The sequence below is a fragment of the Equus caballus genome, chromosome 16 (genome assembly GCF_041296265.1).
Source record: "Equus caballus isolate H_3958 breed thoroughbred chromosome 16, TB-T2T, whole genome shotgun sequence".
Taxonomy (NCBI): domain Eukaryota; kingdom Metazoa; phylum Chordata; class Mammalia; order Perissodactyla; family Equidae; genus Equus; species Equus caballus.
This window is the reverse complement of record NC_091699.1, coordinates 21,846,299-21,860,538: the sequence shown is the minus strand read 5'-3', so window position 1 is coordinate 21,860,538 and position 14,240 is coordinate 21,846,299.

The following is a 14,240-nucleotide window of genomic DNA, read 5'->3' as shown; positions in this document are numbered from 1 at the left end:
CATTCTAGCAGAGAATCAGGCCTAGCTTTGATGGGCGACAGGATCGAGTTTGCTGAGGCATTGTAAGGGGAACTCCAGGTGTAGGGGACTTTTAGGAAGGAGTTCTGGGCGTGCAAGAAACACTTTAAGGACCCAAGTGAGATGGGGGGTCAAAGGTGGCACAGGGAAGCATTGCTGACAGAGGGATTATATTTGAAGACCAAGAGAGGGACATCAAACCACTTCTCGCAAAACTGAGCCTGGGTCAGCATGGTATGCTGCCTTCTGTGTACCCCTCTCTTTCCTGCACCCCTTATTGTACTGCTCAAAGTGTATGTGGTCAGAGGGCCAGCCCCAAACCACAAACTGTTAATGGCCAATGACAAGTATAGAAATTGAGAGTAAGTGTTCAGAAAGGTTTAGAGCAATTTGTTGTTACTGTGACATCTAGTAATTCATATTTACTGTATTTTATGGAAGAATTGGTTTGCAATGGGTTGGAAATTAAAGGAAAAAGCACTGGTCCTTCCCTCTAGATAGTTTGAGAAGTACTACCCAAGATACACATGAGGCTGAATTCTCCATCTCCTTGCCTTGTTTCAGCCACTAAAGGCCAAGGTGCTGGCATCTGCTGTTCTCACCTGAAGGAGTTGCCTGCCTGGGTTTGTTGGAGGAGACTGGCAGGGAAAGAACAATCTTGAGCTCAGGCATGTCACATGGCTTCTTTGGGTCCTCTTTGTCATCTGTAAATTGACATAATGGAACCATATACTCAACAGAGTGTCACGGCTTCTAATTTTCTGTCATCATGTGAAGGAATGAGTGTCTCCTTTCCCTGTGGCTACCTGTCTCTCAGGAAAGGTAGGATTACAACCAATGAAGCAAATATCCTGACTGTTAGAGTCCAGAAAATGTTTGAAGGAACTTAAGAGGCCACATTTTTGTCGCATCATAGGCCAAGCTCCTGGTGAAATGATGGCAGATTTCTTGCATTTCTCCCTAATTACAACTTGCTTACCTGGTTATGGGGAAGAAAAGTCCAGGAAGGTACAGTTATCGAGGGCAGTAAATGTGGAATCAGAGAGCACACTGTCAACCTCTAGCTTGATGACCTACTAGCTAATGATAAAGCTGCTCTGAGCCTCAGTTTCTTAATCTATTCAGTGGGCACAATGATTCCTATCTAGTAGGGTTTCAGTAAGGATTAAATGACATTATTTTTGTAAAGCATTTAGCTCAGTGAAGATGTATTGAACATTTTAAATACATTCTATTGTTATTATCATGTTTTTTTATTCAATAAATAGATGAGCGCCTATCATCTGCTTGGAATTGTGTTAATTACTGAGGGAGCTATAATGATAAATTATGATCCCCGTCCAAAAGGAGCTTATGATCTGGTTGACCCAACACAATTAATTTTCAGTGCACTTCAGATTTCCAACCAGCAGGTCAGAGTGTCTCTGCATCCACAGTGAGTAGCCTAGTGCAGATACATCAAAAGTGCTCAAGAAATCCATGCTGAACTGAACGGAACTTCCTTATCTTCCCAGTATTGGTTTGATTAGATGCAAGGGTTCAGGTGTAGGTAGTTTTTTTAGGAAATGATTCTAAGTAACAACCTAGGGGAGTGGAGAGTGAGAAAGAGCAGGGAAAGAAGTCAATAAAACATGTTTTATTCCATAGCACACTTATCACTGTGGGCAACTGGAACTCAGTCCTACTGGGGACATCTTGGGAGGCAGAGGGGTGAAGGAGCAGGGCTGTTTATTCATCAAATACGATAAATTGAGAGCCTCTTGAGTGGGGGAAGTGAGTATTAATCTTCCTGCACTTCTGCCTGTGCTGATGGCCAGAGAAAGTCCCCAGGCGGAGAGTCATAACGGCTGGGAGCTAGAAGTCAGCCTGCTTGCATGGAAATAGTACGTGCCATGAGGATATATGTGAGACGCCTATCTTCACTCTATTTCTCATCTGGCGTCCCAGGATCCTGTCATGTGCAGTCTTGCCCCTCTTCTTCACATTGAGAATGTCTACAATATATGTACGGCAGAACTCATGTCCGCCCTCTTCCCTAAGTTTTCCCCATCATTCTAGCTCACATTGAGAATGTTTACAATATATCTATGGCAGAACTCATGTCCACCCTCTTCCCTAAGTTTTCCCCATCATTCTAGCTCACACTGAGAATGTCTACAATATATGTACAGCAGAACTCATCTCCGCCCTCTTCCCTAAGTTTTCCCCATCATTCTAGCTCACATTGATTCCTTCTTCCTCTCAGCTCCTTGTTCACATATGTTATTTTTTAATAGCCCTCCTTTTGGCACAGACACACACAAAGTTATTTCAGTGCTCTAAGTGGATGTCTTATCTTCCCACTTTAGTGTGAACTCCTGAGGAGAGACCCCAGGGTTTATTCATCCTCTGTTCTTGCCACATTGCTTGGGACAAATGAAGCTGCAAGAAATTGAATTTGGGGTCAAATTTAACTTTTAGGTAATGGATTGGTGATTTGAGCTGCTTAACTTCTACTTTTTTAATCGTATATTCTGCTTTCACTTGACTAAATTGACTAATTTGCAATTTTGTTGATTCCAAAATATCTTGATAAGAATAGTAACTACAGTCACCACAATGGGTAGCTACCATTTATTAATAAGCACTTTTGTGCCTAACACAGTGCATTTAATATATTCTCTCATGTAATCCTCACAACATAAGTAGTGTCAGATAAAGAAACAGTCTAATAAATTAAATGACTTACCCAAGATCATATAATTTGTGAGCAGAAGACTATCAATTTAAACTCAAGACTAACCCAGAATTCCAGACTTTTATACACTGTTACAGTGTCTCCTAAGTATTGAAAAAATAACAGTAACTAATTCATTGATTCATTCACCTATCAGTCCAAATATCTAACTAAAGAAACACCCAAATTCATGGAGTTTATGTCATCCTTAGACTGGGCTAGTCAAAGACAAATAAGACTCATTCTTGGGGGACAAAGTGCAGAAACTGTCTTGGGGACCCCTCAGTGTCTAAGTTACCTTCCCTTTTTCTCTGTCCCCCATTCCTCCAAATCCAAGGACATGTCATCTAGTGTGAGGGTTACAAAAAATTGTCTCTGACATTATGTATTCTCCAAAATGGTTTGTTGATGCTCAGACCTTGGTTTTCATAAACATGGAAGAATATATTGTTACAACACACACAAAATATTCTCTTATCTATGTCGGGAGTATTTCTCTCTGTCCCTGAGGTTCAGCCTAGATGTCCCAGACCCCCTTTGGCTCTCATCTCCCCTCTTCTTTGTACATTCTCTCCCAGCACCCTCAAGCTGGAGAATCATCATTTATCTGTGGGAGGCTGGAAGCCTTGTCGTGACTCATTACACGTGTTCCCAAACCCATTGTCTCTGCCAGGACTTTTCCCTTTCCCCGCAAAATGTAAACTCTTGAAAGGCAAAGCCAGGAAGATATATTTTGTTTCTCTGCTTGTTCTTCCCTTCCTTGAAGCAAGGAGTAGTGAAGCTAGCCTTAACCGGCAGAAGGGGGAAGGGCTCTTGGGTATAAGACAGTACAAGATCAAAAAACCGCACCAGTTAATATTTTAGAGAAGAATAGCTGTATGTTTATATGCTTATAAATATGTTTATATTGATTTGTGTGTGTGACCCTGGGTGTGTATTTATAATATTTGCTAACTTGTTATTACTTATTCTTTGTGCCCATGCTGACAAATCAGATTATTGGTCCTCTTTATACTGGATAGAGAATAAAAGGCAAAAGTGATTCAACAAAGAGTCATGAACTGTTTAATTACAGTACTGTGTGGCTTGTCGAACTGTGGTAGAGCCAGCTGCTTTATCCCACAGGCCTAATTTTCATACTATTCTACCAGCACTCAAATGCATTGACTCCAAACGTTTTCTAAGTATTGAGTTTAGAGTTCAATCTTGTCTGAAATTTCATTAGAAGATTGACTGATTAGCGTGAATCAGAAACTGCCTTCCAGATAGTGTATTGGAAAATATTAGTCAATTGTCTAGAATTTTCTAAAAAGAAAACATGACTTATTGATTGTCTTCTGAGCATTTCCTTATTTCAATAAATAGAGAATTATAGTGGCCTTGTTTGGATAACTATAATTAAGATTGCTTTGTTGTTTCAGTGATAGACCCTATTTACTAGATTTTTGAGTGGAAGAAAGAATCCTGTCTTGGCAAACCCTTAAGTGTAAAGAATCAGAGGGAGGGATGCAAGATGATTCTTTTAAAAAAGTAATACATGGTTTGATGACCTTTTTTAGTAGTCAGTATTTGGGGAAATTCCAGTTTCAGATACTAAGCTAGTTATTTTTTGCACGTAAGTCAAACATTTGAAGGGGGTATTTTTCAGATCATTAATCTGTAATGTTGTGTTGAGAACAATTTGAAAATGACTGACTTAGTTTACTTTGTACTTCACTATATCACTCTCAAGGATTAAAAAGAAAGGCCCATCACAACCCTCCTCTGCTCTCCCCCAACATATACCCACACATATGAGCACATCACACACATGCACACAAGCACACGGACACACACACACATTCCTCTTCCACGAGTGCTTCAGCATAGGCCCCAGGTGAGCATTTCTGCCGAGATAACATCCAGTCTTAGCTCCAGATCATCCGTTATAGGTTATCATGGACATATCTTTGCACTGCGAAGTTTTCCTTCACCCAGCGTTAACGGCTTTTTTCAGAACTATTGATATTTACCTAGTCAGGGGCACGTTAACTGAATGCTTACCAGAGTGTCAGATACAGTGCTTATCATGGTATGTTCATTATTTCATTCAACAGTTATATATATCTTGTCCTGGCAGCTACTCTTATGACATCTGCTTTGCAGATAAGGAAACTGATGATTTGAGAACTCAAATGGTTTGTTCAGGATGACACAACTGATAAGTCGCACAGTTGAGAATCCTGTGCTCTCAAGCCCTCTGCCATTTTGCTTCAGTATAATCACCTAAATTGTAAAGACTGGCAGCCAAGCTCCTTGATAGTCTGCATAATTTGTGGAGCTCAGTGCAAAATGAAATCAGGGCTACTTATTAAAAAATATTAAGAATTCCAAGACAGTGACAGTAGAATATCAAACTAAGTGAGGGATCCTCCTTAGCATAGGGCCACGTGCATGCCATGAAGCTGACCCTACCTGTGAAGAGCTTGAGTGCAATGCTTCCTAGTTGATCCGGGGGAAAATCTAAATTGGTGGGATAACTGACGTTTGTATGCATATGGACTTATGCTTACTCAGCTGTGTTTTGGTAGAGCCAGAGTCTCTGGAATTGAATTCAACTTTGACAAGATAATTTCCCAATAAGGGAAGAGGAGTTCAGGACATGGCAGTTACTGTGAGATGTCATCCCTATTACCATTGATACCCCACCTCTTTTCTACTAGAACTTTCATTTTGTTTACTTTTCTCTTGTTGGCCAGGTGCTTCAGGGAATCTGACCTCTGTTTTAGCTTCCAGGATGAATTTTGCCAGTAACTGGTTAGGTAAAGGGAAGTTATTCAAATTCTAGCTAATTAGATATGAAAATAGCTGAGTTGGTTTCCCTTCCTCTTAAAAAGAATGTGTTATATTATATTTATGGTAAATTATTTTGAAAATCATCAATATAAAACATCGATATAAAAAGATGCTATGGGTTTGTGTGTATGTGTAAGATGACTTTAATCTATACCTTGACATGCCACTAAAAGAAATCCATGCTTTGGAGGGGGGTATGTAATTAATTCAAATATTGTTACTGAAATGCATGCAAGAAGGTTTGCTAGTTAATCGAAGAGATGTAAATAACTTTCATTGGTGGTTGGTGCATGTGGTTGACTAGAGAGATTATACAACCTCCTTCATTACTGCATAAACATGGTAAAGAATCTTGCTGGTCCAGAGTCAAATAATCTTATAATAACGCTCAAGGTCTAGATCTCCGTTTGTTCTATATCTTATCCCCAACCTCATAGAAAACTTGGTCATCTGATTTGACTATTTGGTTGGCTGGTTGTATCTTCAAAATATTGTTACAGCTACAACCTTGGAGAGAAATTTTCAAATAAGGTCCTTATCAGAATGTCTGAAAACAAAATCTAGGGGTCTAAAAGCTTTTATAAGTGTTTTTGTTCCTAGTTGGTGATACTGTTGAGTTATGGCAGTCCTGGGCTAACCTAATTGAGGATTTCTTGTTATTTGAGATAAGTTTTTCTCATAGGTTAAGCTAATTTTAGTTGGGTTTATGTGCAGCCAAAAGTATTCTGATATAAGGTTTCTATGAGCGGGATAGGCTACATAATTTGGGGGGTTCAGCGCAAAATGAAAACAGGGCCTCTTATTAAAAAGTTATTAAGAATTTCAAGACAGTGATAGTAGAATATTAAACTAAGTGAGGGATCCTCCTAAGCACAGGGCCATGAGCACGCCATGAAGCTGGCCCTGCCTGTGAGGAGCTTGGGTGGAATGCTTTGTAGCCAACTCGGGTGAGGGGTGGGAGGGAGAGGGGAACCTAAATTGGTAGGAAACCTTTTTCCTTGGGAATTAGGATTTGTTATTTTCTCTTGTTCTGAGGATGATTTCTGAACTAGGCTTCTTTAGAGAAATTGAACCAAATGAGAAAGCAATAAAACAGCTGTTCCCGATCTTTTAAAATATTACGACCCTTTTTTCAGAACCAATCATTTTCCTAGGTTGACCAGATGGAGGAAAGATAAGCTATCTTAAAATCTAGTATGCTCAACCTCATGGTTAAAATCTACTGTGCTCAATCTCATGGAAACCTGAGCAATTTATAAATCTTTGCCTCATAAAGACATAACCATTCTTCTAATAAGGTATGAAAAGTGAGAACTAAAAGATTAATTTCATGAGTACCATTTGGGGTGACCAGCAATAGATAGAGGTGATAAAAGGCTAATTTTTATGATTAAGTTTTAGTGCTTAGAGTTGACTTTCAGCTAGAGCATTTTCTTGCTAGTGAGATGAATCAATGTGATTAGTCATGTAGGTAAGATCAAAGAAGGCAAGTGGTGCAATGCAAGGCTCAACACCATTCTAGACTTTAACATTTGTCTGCTTTAAGTACATACTTTTAAAGGTCTGGGCTGAACCTTGTGTCAGCCTTTTGAGTTGAGGACCGCGATCCTCAGGATCTTAGAAAGTTTGTTAAATGAGTTTTGAATAAATTAAGTGTGGCATTTTTCCAAAGAGAGAAGGCAAAAGTAACTATTCCTAAATCCATAGAGACTGCAATGACTCCTTGATATGTCAAAAAACCAAGAGCTGTCATTTGTGGTGATAGAACAATTAACACCTTTACAATGTAGGCAGGTCTCTTAACACCCCAACCCTGTCATTCTGGTAATAGTTCCCTCGGTATTACTTGGTTGAGAAAAAATCATTATGACAAAGGATACTATGAATTCCAAATGTTAAATATAAAGCATTTGCACACACTTGAAATAATGTGCATGCAAGTTCAAAACATAGTATTCATTAGATCTACAGAAAGTTTGTGATATCCAATGGCTTCGGATAGCCCTTATGGTCAAGGTGAAAGCCATCAGGTTGAGGGAGGAAAGTTTCTTCACAGGGGCAAGAGTTCACCTGTGAATTAGATATGATGAGGGCAGCAGGTATCAAAGGGGAGGAGGCAAGACTCAAGAATTTTCTTTCTAGCCAACACTTCCAAGTTAGGAAAGCTTTTCCTACCCAAATTTGAATAATTTTATAATTTTTTTTTTTTTTCAGAAAACATAGCTCAGTTCCTTATGGAGCCAAATCCACCCATTATTATTCCCAAATGCATCTTAGGCTTTTCTAATTCCCCACATTTTTCTCATACTATTCTCCTTCCCAGAAATTTCTTACCTATCCATTCCTGGCTAGTCCTATTCTAACCATTATGAAGATGGAGGTCATTGCTACCCTCTCTGGGAAACCTTCTCTGAACCAGCATTTATTTTGCATAGGACCTGCATTTTCTTGCTTGGATGTAACTGTCACTTTATCTTACTTTATTCCATTTTGAGAATACTCATCTTGTGCTCCTAAGTGGATTCTAGCTTTTTTGAAGAAATGGACTCCAACTTATGCTTTGTTGTATGACCATGAGCTCTCGGACTGATGCTTTTATGTGGTAAGTACTCTGTAATAATTTGTTGATTTTTGTTTGATGCTTAGACATTAATGTGCATTATTTGGATCTTTATTTCAGATTAAGAAAATTAGACTAGTGCAAAGACATAAAGTTCTGGGTGAGAGGATTTTAATTGCGACCCCTAGGAAGGGAGTGTTTGAAAAAAGTATAGTTAGATACACAAACAACTCAGTGAAGAAATAGAGAGGTAATTAAAAGGCATCTTAAGAAGAGCACTGGGGAATGAGAAGACTGATTTCTAATCCAAAGTATTCTCACTACACCATACTTTGTTGTGACTAAATTCCCAATTGCCTAAACGAGTGCTTGACAGATGCTCATTAAACATTTGTTGAGTGAATGAATGATGAGTGAATGAATGCAAGGGAATGATAGGAGCTGCAGGTAAAACCACCAACTCTCATATTATTGAATATCTTCAAGCCTGTTTTTCCCAGCAGTAAATTAAAGGAGTTGGATTAAAATATCTTTTCAATGAGTTTGAGATCTTTTCTGTGATGAATTTGATTTTGTACCTTAAAACAAAGCATTATGATCACAAGATGTGACTTGTAGAGTTTCTAAAATATTTCCTCCTGTTTGTTGGGGTGGCTGAGATTTCACAGTTGGAAAGGAACACTTCTTTGTATTTTAGAGCCTTTTTATTCCTTGAAATTTTCCTATTACACAGCCATTTTGAGTCTTTATTAGCTCGTACCTTACTGGGACCATTTTAGGCAACTGTGTGGTCAGGCATTAGGAAAGCGTCACTGAAAGAGAGTAGCAGAATGTGTGAGAGATGTTACAGAGCTGCCACTGGCCAGCCCAGGTAAGAGCAACTTGAGACCTTGGAGCCTAAGGGCCTGGAGGGTCAGAGGTCGGCTGTAGGTAAATTTGAAAGGGGATCTTCAGGTCAAGATTCACTCTTGGAGGCTGGTGAAACTTTAAACTGTATCTCTATTTAACCCTGACTAACAGAAATAATTAATTTTTTTTCAAACTAAAGTTCATTGTTAAAGATTTCTGTGAATAAGAGATACTGTTCTACTTCATCCTTTATCTTTAGAGAGGAGTCATTTTTACTCAAGGTTAAGTTTTAAGGCGAATATTTATTTGACATTTACCCCTTAAAGTTCTTTAGCAAGGTGCCCTACTAGAGAATAGTATAAGCACCACGTAGCCCAGAACAGCAAGCTTTTCCATAAGTACTAGAATGAATCATATTTTCTTTAACTGAGCCAGCTGATGGAGTTGACTGCCAATTGACGGAGTTGGCTTGTACCCGAGGGCCATTTATTTTTTCTGAGAAACATGTTTCTTTAAATGCTAAGATCACACTTCTACATCACGCCCCATGTGACAAGATGTGAATGCTATGAGAGTTACATAGGACCTGAGACTCACTGGAAAGCATCAGATTCAGCTGTCCTCTGGGGTGCGTGCTCATTAAGTGGAATGGTAATATCCCAAGACCAAGGCACTTACAGAAATTATTCTCTCTCTTGTTTGCTCTCTCCTCCCAAACCTGTACAATGAAATAGTTAAACAGGCAAAAGGAGATGAGCAGAGAATGCACCTGCATTGTGCTTGCTTACTTTTCCATGGCCATACTTTCTAAACTTGACAGAGTGCCTTCTATCCAAGAATCTGACTCTTACAGACCATGAATTAGTTCTCTATTGCTGCCATTACAAATTACTACAAATTTAGTGGCTTAAGGCAACACAATTTGTCATCTTATACTTCTGTAGGTCAGAAGTCTGACATGGGTGTCTGGAAGCTAAAATAAAAGTGTAGGCGGGGCTGTGGTCTTTTCTGGAGGTTCGGGGAGAGAATCTGTTTCCTGCTCCTTCAGGCTGTTGGTAGCATTCAGTTCTTTGTGGTTATGAACTGAGGTCTCTGTTTCTTTGCTGTCAGCTGTGGCTTGATCCCAGCTTCTTAAGGTTGCTCTGATGCATTGGCTCATGCCCCCCTCCTCCATCCTCAGAGCTCGCATGGATGAGTCAAGTCCCTCTCACACTTCCAATGTCCCGTGCCTCTTCTTTCATTGTTGCGTCTCTCTCACTGACTTTTCTCCCTGGCTCTTCTACTTTACGGAACCCATGTGATTGCATTAAATACATCCGGATATTTCAGGATAATCTCTTTAAGTTACAGCCTTAATTCCATCTAAAAGTCCTTGCCATGGTAGCATATTCTCAGTTTCCAGTGATGAAGATGTGGAAACATCAGGGGAAGGGGGAAGGAAAAGGAGGGGCATTATTTTGTCTACCATGGACCACCCGGAAGGAGCTTATCATTTATTTTCCTCCTAAAATCCAGGGAAGCTTCTTACAGTTAGTTTCTCCAGGGAATGATTTTTATGGATAGCTACTTCCTGGAGATGGAGCCCAGGAGAGGCAGGGACTTGAAATGGCTCTGTGTCCCTCGGTGACCATACTTACCAAAGATAACCGAGGAGGTCAATGTTTTCCTGGCAGGTAAGTAGCCATGATACAGTTGCATGGGAAGCATTGTTACTGTTGATCAGCTGGAGGATAAGAGTAAAAATAGAGGTAAGCCAAATGAAGCAGTGTTGAGTTTTTGTTTTGTTTTCAGGTAGGAAAAGGACTGCAAACTAGTCAACTCTCTATTTGACGCTCAAAGAACTAAGCATTGAATAAAAATGCAGTCCATTGTACTGCCAGAGCAATGAGCTGCCCGACATAGCTCATTAAGATGTCATAGCTCCTTCGGTGGGCTGCTATTTTGACATTTCTAAGCTCACAATTTGCCTTTTGTATATTATACAGTGTCTCATCAAGGGACCAACAAAACCCTGTTACAATAAAGCTAATGTATTAGCGCGATCAAAAGTGCATTCCCTTGGTAATTCAGGCACTTCATATAAGTAATTAACTCCACTTTTCTAGATGGCAGGCTAGTTTTCAAAGTCAGAGACGCCCACTCTCGGCTGAGAATGCAATTTCTTGTTAACAGAACGGAGCAGATAGAAATGAGATGCAAGGATAGTGTCATTGGGAAAGGCAAAAGATTCAATTCAGGTGACATTTGGATGCCAGGAATTTGAGCTGGTTCAATTATTTTTCAGTTTCTTAACCAGACTTGTCTATGTACCAGCAAACAAGGCTTTGAAATATGACACCTTGTTCAGGGTCCTGTGTCCCATGAGCATAGAGGAAGTTTCTCCAGTTAATTTGAGATTCCAGGAAGAGATGGTGATGGCATGAAGACTCTTTTTCTTTGCATCTCAGGAAAACCAAATCTTTGAAGTAAAAGTGAAATTTTTAAGAGATAAGTTAGATCATGTCACTCTTCTGCCCCAAACCCTGCAATTATTTTCGTAAAGCTCGAAAACTGCACTTGAACTCCCAGAGCCTTAAGTCAGTGCTACTTGAAGTGTCGTCCGTGCCAGTCCACAAACTTAATGGTCTTCTACCTGTCCCCAGATAAAATCAACAATGTCAGTGAGCACTGTTTAATTCAGCTGATATTTTTTTTATTTTTAGAAGCAACGCATTCTCAATGAAGGAGGGGATGATTGACATATATTTGTATACACATGCATACATACGTACATACATACGTACATAGATACTATGTATATGCACACATACATATGCATGTGTGCATGTGAATATGTGCAGAAGCACATATATATATACACATGTGAATGTTTTTATTTGCCTCCATTGTTCCCTTTAGTCTTTGATTTAAAAGTCACCTCAGGGGCCAGCCCCGTGGCCAAGTGGTTAAAGTTCCACGTGTTCCACTTCGGGGGCCTGGTTCAAGGGTTCAGATCCTGGGCATGGAACTACTCCACTCATCAGCCATGGTGTGGAGGCATCCCACATACAAAGTAGAGGAAGATTGGCAATTGATGTTAACTCAGGGTGAATCTTCCTCTCCCTCACCAATAACAAAGTCCCCTTTTCTGTGAGGTTTCTCTGGCAATCTGTCTACATGTTTACCACCTTCATCCTATGCAACCTTTGCTATCCCACTTCCTTTTTTTTCCCCTTAGCAATAATCTCCAATTATTTTGCTATGTATTTTATGGTTTTTTGTTGTTATCGTTCTTTATTATCTTTCCATGTAGAGGTAAGCTCCATGAAAACAGAGATAATGGTCTGTTTTGTTTGATTCTGTATCTCAGCTTCTAGAAATGTATCTAGAAATGTTCCTGGCATATAGTAAGGATTCAATAAATATATTTTTTTGACTGAAAGATTGAGCGAATGATTGGAGGAATTAATGGGTTGTTGAATAAATAAACATATAAATAGATTAATGGATGAATGAATTAAAAAATATGTAAAAGTAGATAAATGAGTGGATGAGTGGATGAATGAACGAATGAATATGATATTATAAAACCTAATGTTGTTTGCCTATTTTTATAGACCTGAGGGTAGAGCATCTAATCTCTGGTCCACACTGATTGATGCTCTCTTCCAATACTACAGCAATGAGGTGTTTTCTCGTAGATTAATCACCATGCTTGTGGGATGATTGTCTCCTGTTCTGCTATGGAGCACATTTCTATCACTTATAAGAGTAATTTATGATCTGAATGATGACAATTCAATGTTGTAGTTTTACAGACTGGCTGCCACCCAGAAGATTGACTCATTGTGAGTGAGCAAAATCAAAGGGCTCGAGATTTCCTACGATGGGAAGTAACAGATCATGGTGACTAATAGCTTGAAACTTGAGGTTATATCAACAAACAGATCAAATCTTACTTCTGTGTACCATCTATGTGAGCTCAGGGACATCCCTTACCTTTTCTAAGCCTCAGTTTTCATATCCGTGATATGGAAATAATTACTTCCTAGGGATGCTGTGAGTGTTATATGAAATAATGTTTGTAAAGTTAAATTTAAAGTTGTTTGTAAAATTGATATAGAGCCTGGTACAGTGCAGTCACTCAGTGAATGCTGGCCAGCTCTGCATGCTGTTCCTCCCCCTACACCCTCTAACTCTGTTATCAGTAGCTTTGGAGGAATGTGACATCTGTCATTTTCCAACTTGGTTTCCTTTTACTAGCATCATTAAGAGATTTTGTTTATTTACTTATTTATGTTTCAGTTTCTTAACAGGACACAAATAATCAAGTTTCCCAAAGTATTGCACATACTTTGCTAGAGTTTGTGAAACGTGTTTAGATACACTGAATATTTTTTAAGTGTTATATGTTTTAATCTGCATGTGGATAAAACTACAGTACATACCCAGAAGATAAAATAAATATTTGTATTTAATACTTGTAAATACTTGTGTTTAAAATACAAATAAGTATTACTTGTATACTTGTATTTAAAATACAAGATAAATACTTGTATTTAAAAACACAATACTTGTATTTAAAAATACAAGTTAAATACAAGATAAATACTTGTAGTTAAAAATACAAGTTAAAGAAAAGTAGTAGGTAATTGATAGTATGTATGCTAGGTAGACATGGCCAAAAAAAAAATGCAGTGGCCTTAAACTTTTGGAAACGTCCGTTTTGTGATTGGCAGCTCTAACTGCTGCTGCAATGCGCTGACAACAGGTATTGTCACTGTGTGGTGTTGCCAGATTATCCTTCCTTGTCGTAGCTCGGGTTGTAGTTCATCTTTGGTTGTTGTATTTCCTAGTCCATTGCTCACTTCTGTTTCATATCCTGTCTTCTCAACAATCTGCTCAAATAAGTCGGGGCAATGTGTCTTGTGCTGTTCTTGTGCTCTTCAGTCATTACCCAATTTAATAATGACAACAGCTCTATGCCATTGGTAGGGTTATTCATATTCTATAAGCCTGAAAACTAAACCTTAGAAGTAAATAACTTGAAAGAGGTTGTGGAAGGTGAGTGGCAGAGAAAACTTAAATCTCTCTGACTCTAAAACACCTTTTCTTTTTTTTACGTTAGCAGTTCTCAACCCATGCTGCGTGTAAGATGCTGTTAAAAGTACTGGGGCCTTACTACAGAATTCCGGGGTGGGGTCTAGAAATGGTATTTTTTTAAATTTTATTTTTCCTTAATTTTTTATTCTGGAAATTTCAAACACAGTAAATTTGAAATAA